The following is a 10,771-nucleotide window of genomic DNA, read 5'->3' as shown; positions in this document are numbered from 1 at the left end:
ATCTGTAGCTCTGTTCTGGATATCAGCTTTCATAGGATCAAAGCACTGGCAGCGATATCCTCCCCCTCATCAGCCAAACAGCACCGCATATACCCAAGGGATATGATCAGCGGATGGGAGTGAAAAGAGGGAGTGAACGAGAGAAAGCGAGACAGATAGACATAGAACGGGGTTTGAGGGTGATGAAGAAGGCTGGAGGAGAGGAGGGCGGGTGTAAGGAAAAAGGGAGATGTGAGCTAGGTTAGGGGCCTGCGGGGCTCAGGAAGATGGGAGTGGGTGAGCGAGGGTAGGAGGATGGAAAAGACGGTTGTTATGGATGTTTGAAGACAGCGGGGGGAAGTGCCGCTGATGGGAGAGTGAAGCAGGGATTGAAGGTGGGGGGCAGGGAAGGAGATATCTGCGTGTAAACAAGACAGCTACATTCTCCTCATCATGTAGGGCCTGAGTTTCTAGGTGGAACCCGAACAGCTGAGTTTCCCCCAGCTTTGCAGCATCTGGGTAACACTCCTTAGCCCCCCATAACTCCGCTACCTTCACCACTCTTTTTTTGCCCATGAGTCTATTTACTCACCTGTTTGTTTGCCAAGAGCGACAGCGAACCACCCCTCCTCCACCAACAGTGCCAACCTAGACACCCTCTGCTCCAACTCCCCCAACTTCCCCCACCCTTCCTTCTATCCTCTCTATCATCTTCCTTAGAGATATATGGAGCGAGGTGCAACACTTTCCTCTTCCTGCTCTCCTCCCTCTCTCCAGGCGTTTTTTGATTTCTCCTCTCACCTCCTCTTTCTCTCTCCCCCTTTCATATCCCAGAGTGCCTCTTTCTTCTGTTCGTCTCTTCCGATCGCAAGTTCTCCTCAAGGTATCAGTGTGTGGTACAGAGTTGTGGTGGAGTCTTTTCTTAAAAGTGCTAGCTCATTAAGGAGTGCGAGTGTTTGGATATGCGTAGTTTGTATTTTTAGTGTGTTTGTTTGTGTCGCTGCGCCGCGGCTGTGTTCGCCGTGTGTGTGCGTGTGCATGCGTGTGGTATGTGTGCGCGGCGGGTGTAAAGCAGACGTAGGAACAGTGCTGAGTCTGATTCTTTCTGTTCCACCGTGGCGTTCGGGAAGCAGAAAACTTTATTCCTGTACAACAATAACATCTGTTTACAGTGTTGAACATGCTGAGCGGCTGGCGAGGTGAAACAACAAGATGTTTAAAAAGTCTTTCTGCATAATGTAAGCATGTGGCGGTACAGTCGATGGTGTTATTCAAACTTTGTTGTAAACCCACTTTCTTATTATAGGTGAAGGCATTAGTGAAAGTGCAGACTGGCGTGCATATATGATGTGATGATCTTAGCAGCAAATGGAACGAGATGGTCTCATTATGACTAAAAATAATAACCAAACCATATCATCAACACTCTAAAAAGTTTTATGTGAAAATGAATAGATTAAGCCAAAAATCGGGTAAATTTTTATGATAAACTATAAAAGCATCAGGATGTTTTTAAGCAGCTGTATTTATTGAATTTATTTAAAAATGTTTACGTTTAAAAATTTGTTACAAACAGCATAATTTTACGTCAAAGTAATGGTTCTGCAAAGCAACTCAGTTTTTGGCTCACTTTTAAGTAGAAAATAAAATACATAGAAGATTTAAAAAGGCCAAGTTCTAGGATTCCTCTTCCTTAATCAGCATCACGAGCAAAACTTTGTTGGTCATCTCATAAAGTTGTTTGTTAGCACTTCAAGTAATGCTGGACTCTTTGTCTTAGGTTTTTCGACCCTCTCCATGCTCCTTACGCGTCAGTGAAGTTGTTCCAGAAATATTTCTGATTTCAACATTTTTTCCATTTACATTAACTAAATTGAAAAGTGAGAAGAGCGAATGTGATCAATATTTTTAGCTCTGTTTTTGTGTCTTGGAAAAAAAACAATATGGAATGCAAAGTCACTAAAAATGTTACATTTGGTTGGAAAACAGTAATTTCTCAGGGCAAATTTTGAAATTGTACGTTAAAACTATGCACCACATTAAAAATTCATGTGTTATTCAGCCCATTTTTTTGCTACATCGATTCCTGAAAACAGATTGTTGCACATACACATGGACAAACCTATGGTCTCAAATAAACAAGCAAGCTTACCTGGTCCCAGCGACTTCCAGTTCCCTGTTCTGTTCCCGTATGATCATGTGCAATTGTGATGGTGCATATGAGTCTATGCTTGTGTGATGCATAGTCTGGAGCATGAATATTTCAGCCCTAACCCAGTTCCCAGTGCCGGGGATGTCCTGTCTTTACCAAGTGAGACATGGTGTCATGGATTCCAGGTGGTCAACTGAGTCACATTGTGCACTGTGACATTTCAAACCTCCTCCTCTTACTTCATATGCAATCAGGATTACACTGAGAATAAACCAACACATGTGCATGCCTGCCCAATGTTGGCTATTCAATGTACTTAAAAATAGCTTGTGAGTGTCTTCTTCATATAATAAATGATGAAGGTTGCTCATTTCGGTAATACAGCAGATTTCAGAAAACCAAGAGTCATGCTGACTTTTATCATATTTTGATGTAACACGGCAATTTAATGTAGAGTGACTTATCCAGCATGATATATATGTGTTACATGACATGCATTAGTGTTTATGTACACATACAAACACACACAATACACAAACAAAGTAGAGCAGGATGCCTTAAGGTCAATCCTGTATGTTCCGAGTCTTCCTGGAAAGAGGAAGGTAGCGTAGCTGGCAGGCTTACTGCTTCAGATCGATAAAGGATTGCTTTTACTGCTGTTTGTGGATGCCTTCTCTCCACTGTGTTATTTTATCCTTCGCTGAGCTCTGTTCATTTGTTGTTCATTTGCTCTGCCGTGTTGGTTCAATAAATCTTATATCATCTTTGCTTTCACCCCCATTACAAACAGCCAGCTTTCCTTTGCCAGGACCTCCACAGCCTGTCTGGTCCTCCTGAGCAGTTACTGCCTTCCCAGCATTATCCAGCAGGCCCATCTGTGAGCTGGAGGACGAGATCTGATTGAAGCACGGGATCTACTGTGCTAATCTAATGTACATATGAGCAAATATGCAGCAATGCTTTGAATGAGCATTAAAGCTCATCAAATTGTGTGAATATAGATAATGAATTAATCCGTTCTCCTCAAAGAACTTTGCCATGTGTTAGTTATGTTTCCTAGCACATTTTGGCTGTTTAAATCCATATAAATGTCTGATGGACAAAGTCATTGCTAATATTGTTTGCAGATACAAATATTCACAATCTTTGAGAGAAAGTATACTATCTATTAATCTTCAACTCTCACCACCTTCCCAACATTAGAGTGTAAACAGTGAAAGAGGTGTAAAATCTGAACTATATTATTCAAAAAAGAAGCTCTTGTTTTATTGTAGGCAAGTTCTACAACCTCTCACGAGTCAGCATGTGGTGTCTCCAACCACTGCAGATTTCAGACCTAAAACAGTCTCTATCCTCTATAGTGTGAACACCAGTATCCCAAATATGATGTTGACGGGACATATGTCATGCTTGGTTTGCAAAGGACCCGGGCACGGAAATCTTTGTTGAAGTGAATAGTCCTTAAAAAGAAAGAAAGAACAAATCTACTTTTAGAGAAGACACGTGGTGGCTAGAGGATGTTACAGAGAAAAATCAAACATACAAAACTGAGGTGAGCAACAGAAGGATCCAACAAGGAATGACTGAAGGTAAGTAGCTTAAATACTGGGGAGCTTGATTACTGAACGAAAAACAGGTGGCTGATTGGAACAGGGTGCAGCTGTGAGGAGAGACAGATGGATTGAAGAGAGAGAAAGAGAAATGGCAGGAGAGGAGCAGGGGAGTAAACAAATAATCAGAAATAAAAGTGAGGACTAACCAGAATTAATTGCACAATAAATAGAGAAGACTGATCTAGATCATTTGAAAACAACTAATAATTAAGGGAACTAATAAAAAATGCAAATACATGTTTTTTTAAATAAACTTATCAGCTGGTAGCAGAATAAACAGTACCACATTAATACCCTATTAGCAAAGGTTTGAACGGTGGAATCTTAAAATATTTGAGAACCCCTATCACCGTTGGATCACTTACACTCATCACCTCTTTTGGAAATGTGATAATCAGTTTAATCACATTTAATGCAGTAGGGTTACCATGTCCTACCTGCTCTGCAATAGCTAGCAATGACTGTGTGAGGAGATAGTGCAGCTTTCAGGACTAATCATGCAAGGAGCCATGTTGTAAGTCACCTGCTTCTAATAATAAAATTGTTCACGGGGTGAATTTTCAGTCTGAATCTTTTACTACAGGGGCCTTACAGAGCATCCCTCCATGTGCCTATCTTCAGCAGCCAATGGGGAAGAGGCTGGTTACACCCTGCACACTTCACTTGTCCGTCATTGGGCAATGCAGAGACACACGGACCAGCCAGTCAGTCAGTCAGTTATCAAATGGATGTTGAGGTTTTCCTTCTGAGCCAGGGGAGCCCAAAGTCGGTCCTAGAGGGCCGGCATCCTGCATGTTTGAGTTCTCTCCCTGGTTTAACGCACCTGGATAAAATGATGGCTCAGTAGAGGCCTCAGAAGAACATTGACATGCTGAAAAGATTGTTGGTGCCACCAGGGAGAGAACTAAAACATGCAAGATGGTGATCCTCAAGGACCAACTTTGGGCACCCCTGTTCTGAGCCAACTTCATTCAAAGCTGAGTTATAGACCTTTGCTGTTGCCACTAGTTTCATTATTACTGAGAAAAGTTGTGTTTGCTGAAACAGCAGGCAGTCATCTTCTGCCAGTGACAATAATTATGGACTATAAGCAGCTTATTCACAATAAGTAGAAGAAAACACTAATTCCAAACATTTTACATGTCGTCCTTCCCACCACCTAGAGTCCAGTCGCACTCATCCCACAAAAAATAGTAAAGGAGAAAAGCAGAGAAACTTTTCTGTCCAGAAGACCTGTTCAGCAAAGTGTGCCAGGTTTGCCAGGGAAGCTGTCACTACTTTCACAGATCACAGCCCTGGTGCCACCAGACTTTGTTTGTGTTTTATTTCCGTGCTTTCCTTGTCATGGCAACCTGCTGTGTTTCCTCTGCTGCTCACCATTCTTTTTTCGTTATGGTCTCCCTTTTCTCCACCTCGTCACCTCTTTTTCACTGTGCAAAGTGATTCTCCTGGTGGATGTTGGTCATTCAGAGATTTGTGGACTGGCAGACAGATCGTGCGCCTGGTTTCTCCCTGAACCCATGCTCACCCCCACAGACAGAAACCCAGCAGGCTGTTGCAGTTCAACATGGCAAAAGTCCAGGCTCTTTTTATTGCAAAGAACTTACATCTGGGTTTGCTAAGCCTACTGAAGGAAACTGCTTTGTATTTTATCACAAGCTATAACAAAGCAGTGGTAGCTGGTTCATTTGTGCAAGTCATTTCTTGCAAGGTTTTGGTGATGTACCAACGAGAATAAAGCAAATGGCATTTTTTTGCAGAGTTCCACCACAGTTGTGATGTTTCTGCAAGCTTGCGTAAAAGCATGACAACTATCTCCTTGACATCAATATGAAAAAAATGCAATCTTTTTTTTTATTTTTTATGATAGTTTAACATTCATGGACAACTACGTTTTCTATGCATGTGTGTGTACCTGTTTAGGTGTGTATTACGGGACAGGAGATCACCTTGACAATGGCCAGTCAGAGAGAGCCCTGGGCACTGAAATTGAGAAGGCAGGTTCATCTGCTTCCCAGAGGGTCGCTCTGTTCGGCAGAGCCATCCTCTGAGTCCCTTTAGACTCCCTCTCCTTCTGTCTTGCTTTCATTCCTTTTCTGTTCCTCTCTCTGATTCTATCCAACTCAAGCATACACATGCACTTATGCGCGATCACAGCCCTCCAGCTGGGAGGTCCCAGGAGGTGGTGAAGCTCACTGACTGATTAGGTCCCAGGTAAAGCCTTGCCCGGGAGCTTGCTACAGAGCCAAAGTCAATGATGACGCTCACAAGAACACGCACGACCATTGTACACCTTTCTTATGCCTTTTCCCTGCCCTTTTTTTAAAAAAAAAACCCAGAATCTTCACACACGCATACAGGCACATGCATATGTGTGCAGACATACCGTCCTCCTCAGCCAGCTGCTCAGGCAGTCTGCTCACCTCTGGGATTTCATCATATTGCATAATATAATATTATTCCTTCTATTTGCTGGATAGTTAGTCACCTAGCCAAGTGGCTTACTTAGGAAATTAAGATACCATTATGGGTATATTTGCGGTCGTGAAATTGCTATACATTGAAACCGTAGATATGGAGTCTCACTTTGCTTTGGATATTTCTTCTTTTTTTTTTTTTCCTGTTGTGTCACTTTTAGACTTCTTTTGTCTTATTTTCTTTGTCTCGTTCTCTTCTCGCTTCTAATCGTTCTTTACGACAGACGTGCCTTGAACAATAGGCTTCTTAGCACGGCATGCTGGATTCATAAACCATGCCCCACAGTGCTAATCAGGAAGTTACCGGACAATGGCAGTGGCCCCCGCCAATCCACAAGCAGTAAAATGATAGCAGTCTCTCTGAATCTATTCTCTGCTCTTTGCCATTTTATAGTCTGCTAGGCTGTTGGTAGTTTGAAAGCTCAGACCGGAACCTTCCAATGCTATTTCCAGCTCTTTACTGAAAACCCGCTATTGTGGAGGTATAATTACAGGCCCGTGCGCTGTGCTTAATTGTCAAACAATAGGGTATACACTTACACAAGGGTACACACATTACTTTCCATTGAGTCACAGTTCAGAAGACAAACACGTCTCTTTGTGTTTAAAGTGTCCGTCTGTCTAGTTTCAAAAACAAATGTCTAATGCAGTCTATAATGATTATTGGATATTAAAAGTTAATCCCCACTGATATTTCAACATAATCCAAAATCTAATTTTTTTAAACAGTTGTGTCAAAATCAGTCCAAACTCATACATTTTCCTCTTCCAAACCTGGCACGCAATTATAGTCTTTTCCCTCCTTTGCACTGGCTGAGTATCAAAACTGTGAGCTCGTGCTGAAAGTTTGAAACTGCAAGATGGCATGACCAGAGTGGAGCCAGCGTCACCCTCATTGGTCGAAAAGGATAAAAGCGTTTTTAGGAGGTTACTCCAACAACACGCACAAAGAGAACAGGCCTTGCCTTGCTACAGGGTTTTTGCAAAAAACAAGTAACACCACAAGGCAGAAAAAGCATTTTTCGTTAAGAGTATTTTTCAAACATTTACCCTGGTATAAAACGTACTAGCAACACACCAATTTATAAAATTGCAGACATCAGCGTGTTTTGAAGTTTTTTTCAATTATTTTTTTTATTATCATAATTATGCGGTAAGTTTTTTTTTTTGTCAGTAATTACTACAATGCTACAACAATTGATGGGGTAATATTATACTTGAAAAATAAAAGAGAAATCACACAACTTTATGGGACAACTTTTAAAATGAACTCTTTTTCCCCCACTACATCAGAATAATAAAGTTTCCTTTTCTATCAGTTGCGTAGGATGTTAAAGTTTTTTTTTTCATTTTCTCTTTTCCTGTTGTTACCTCTCTCTCTACTCCACTTCTTTTTCAGAAACTCTGGTGTTCCTCAGTGGTCATAGCCCCATGTCTGACACTGATGGGTTCTGTTGCTCCGTTCACTGCTGTCCTCCTACGACAGGCACCCAGCTCCCAACTCTTAATTGGTGGAAATGCTAGCAGCGTCTGGTTATGGTGAGCGTTTTTTGTCCACAGTGGTGGCTATCCAGTGGTCTGACAGCTGCTTACCCATAACGTCATCTCCTTGGTGACAGAGTGGGCTCTGGCGCTGTCCTGCAGTATCTGTCATTCAGCATTACTAGCCATCCTAACAGAGGAGACAGGAAATTGTATGCATCTGAAAAAATGAACCATCCACTTTCAAAGACAAAAAAAAAAGTATATATAATATAAGCTTCTTACAGCCACCAAGAAAAAAACACAACAAAATATTCTTTCCAGCTCAGACAAACTCTAGCATTTGGGCAAAGGAGTAACAGAGGATAAAAGATCATTTCAACGGATCTATGGTGTGAGTATGACACTATGTACCACGTATGTATGACTTCTTTATGTTGAGTTTTCTGTGTTGTAGTTTAAGACATGAGCAACTTGCAGACACTGTCTTTGTTCGAACTAGTTTTTACTCAAAGTGATGATGCAAAGTCTTATTGTAAGTATGTTCTGTTCTATATTTTTGCATTAGCTTCTATAAAAGTACATTAAATTCCTGGCAATGTGACAGGAGAAATAGATCTTGAAGGATTAAAAGTGCTGGAAAGCTGCAAAGATGGGGAGAATAAAGCATCTGTGTAAAATATTTTTGTTACACGACTCAAACGTCTTGAGTATATTTTTCAAATACAAATACATTCTTCAAAACAGCAAAAAAAAAGTTAATTTTATTGTGATTTTGATTTTTCGGTGTGCTCAGTAACAAACTAAGAATACAATAATAATTAAAGGGATATGGAACTTGTATGAAATGTAAATGTGTAAGAGCATTTACATTTCAAAGAAGACAAGAAAAATGTTTTCTTTTTAACATTTTCCTTGTTAAACAAAAACCTACAGTAAATAAATATTATGGATGGAGACTGATTTCTCTTTTCTTGACCTGTGAAATATATATTTTTTCTGTTCTCAGCAATAAAAAACAGTATTTGGGTCAAGCTCTTTGAAGTTACCTTTTACTTTTTGCAAAGTTCAATAAGTAAAAAAAAAAAACAACAACAACAACAAAAACAACAGATGGGTGAACCAAGGTCTGCTTTGGAATACAAGAGACTGGATTTATGTAGTCCTGATTACTATCAGATCAATAAAAAGAATTAAACAGTGGCTTTTATTAGTTTTGTCAAGAGTATGATGGTTTGTATCACACTCTTAACATTTACCAATTTAAAGGGATTTTAATTTGTCAGAACACAAAGTCTCCATCCACATCAAGCATCTGTGCTGGTAGGTCAGTTTCGCATCATTCTCAAATCTTACCCACCTTTTTGAAGTAAGCAAAAAACAACCTGGAGTATTGCTTTGATTGTCAATGTAAGTCTGAGAATGTCTTTAATCTCTTGTGTCAGTCATTTGGGGTGCATAAATGCTTGCTCTCACTAAGCACTGCCTTTTCTGCAAGGCACCTTCTCGGAGCTGCCAGTCTCCAAGACGAGCGTCTTCCTCACAGAGATCCCCTTCCTGGCTGCTCCACCACTCACCTCCTTCAGACCAGCAGCATGCAGCAAAAAGTTGACACTTGGTGCAACAGTACATCCGCTGAGCTCGTCGTAGGAACGACTTGTTAGTGCAACGCGCCAGAGAACGTTGTAAATGGCTTAAAGGGGAAACATTCTTGTGGTCATGGGCTGTAGATAAAGTGTCAGAAAGAGCTGGAGACAAAGGCCTAACTTCAAAATGTTAAATTGGAAAATCAAACTTCTTTTTAACCATGTTTGAGACACAAGTAGTTCTCTGCCTCTAGCAACCATCAAGAGCTTTGAGCAAATTACCTTATTGCAGATGTATTGTGTTTAATTTGAAGGAATGCTTATAATCAACAGTGCAGCCAAAACAATGGGGCTTTTTACTTAAGTAATACTTTTAACCTGTTTGGAGTTGCTATTAGGCCTTTTTACTCAGCTGGTGAGAAGGAGGAAGCAACCAGGTGGAACAGGTTTTAAAAATAAAAAGTGGTTTATTGTTTAGGTTTCTTCCAAGTAAAAGGGGAAATTCTCTGTTATGTCTGTTTAATTCACAAGCTGCGTATTCATGTAAGGAAATTGTGATATTAAATTGACTGTATAAAGACTTCCGACCCACCTTTACAAGACAATCAGAAATTAATTATAATAAAATGTCTTTCTAAAAAAATAAACTTAGTCTTGCTTTTGAACATTATACATTTCACACAAATTAATTTGTCTGAAAGGATTTATGAGAGGGATGCTTAGCATTTAAAACTGCTTGTCTTGAGATATCTTAATTTTCATATTTAATGTTTTACTTGTTATTTGTTATTAAACCAAATAAAATATATTATTTTAAATCTGTGGAAAAAACCCCCCTGACAATTCAAGATTTACTTAAGATGCCTTTAACTTCATAAACTTTTACTGCATCAGAATATGCCTCATATATGAATAAAAAAAAAAAAAGCAAAAGTAAAAATAAGAACATATCTTTTAAATTGAGTTTGTCAGAAGTTTGGCAAACATATACAAGCTGGAAAAACTTAATAAAATAAGATAAACATGCCTCTTAGTTCCTGCAAGATGGCACACATCACTTCGTATTTGCTCCAGTTTCTGATCCACACACGAGAAAACACAGCAGTGGTCATACAGGAGAGGAGGCGGCCAAGGAGCAAACAGCGTGAGGCCACCATTTTCAATCTGTGGTGACCAGTGGCTCCTGCTTGTCCGTGGCCTCACAGCCTTGCCTTCCGCACCAGCGGTTGAATGCAGGTATTCACGAACTGGATTCCGGTGGCCACAGAACCATCTAACCCAAATGGACACGGCGACTCTTCTAGGTAAATAGCTACTTGTGCCAACAAACAAACAAGTCAGCTTCTTTTCATGAGTGTAGCTGTGTCTCTGAATGGTGCTCTTTGGCATTGTTTCCCCCGAGCAGATTTTACCCATCTAAAAATAAGCATGGGTGTGCTGTTTTTAACAGGCTTAATAGCTTATGTTTTGGAACTAAATATT

At 40.3% G+C, this 10,771-nt stretch overlaps 1 long non-coding RNA gene across 1 annotated transcript; it reads left to right on the top strand.

The window, feature by feature from the left end:
* The first annotated feature begins 733 nt into the window (after window positions 1-733).
* On the top strand, window positions 734-9,911 carry LOC122828737. The gene is made up of 4 exons (XR_006370261.1): window positions 734-862; window positions 2,922-3,720; window positions 7,621-7,760; window positions 9,202-9,911. It is a non-coding gene; the product is annotated as an uncharacterized LOC122828737 (long non-coding RNA).
* Window positions 9,912-10,771: the final 860 nt, after the last annotated feature.

Source organism: Gambusia affinis, linkage group LG03 (assembly GCF_019740435.1).
Source record: "Gambusia affinis linkage group LG03, SWU_Gaff_1.0, whole genome shotgun sequence".
In the NCBI taxonomy this organism is placed as follows: Eukaryota; Metazoa; Chordata; class Actinopteri; order Cyprinodontiformes; family Poeciliidae; genus Gambusia; species Gambusia affinis.
The sequence above is the reverse complement of the archived record's forward strand: the minus strand, read 5'-3'. Positions and strand labels throughout refer to the sequence as shown.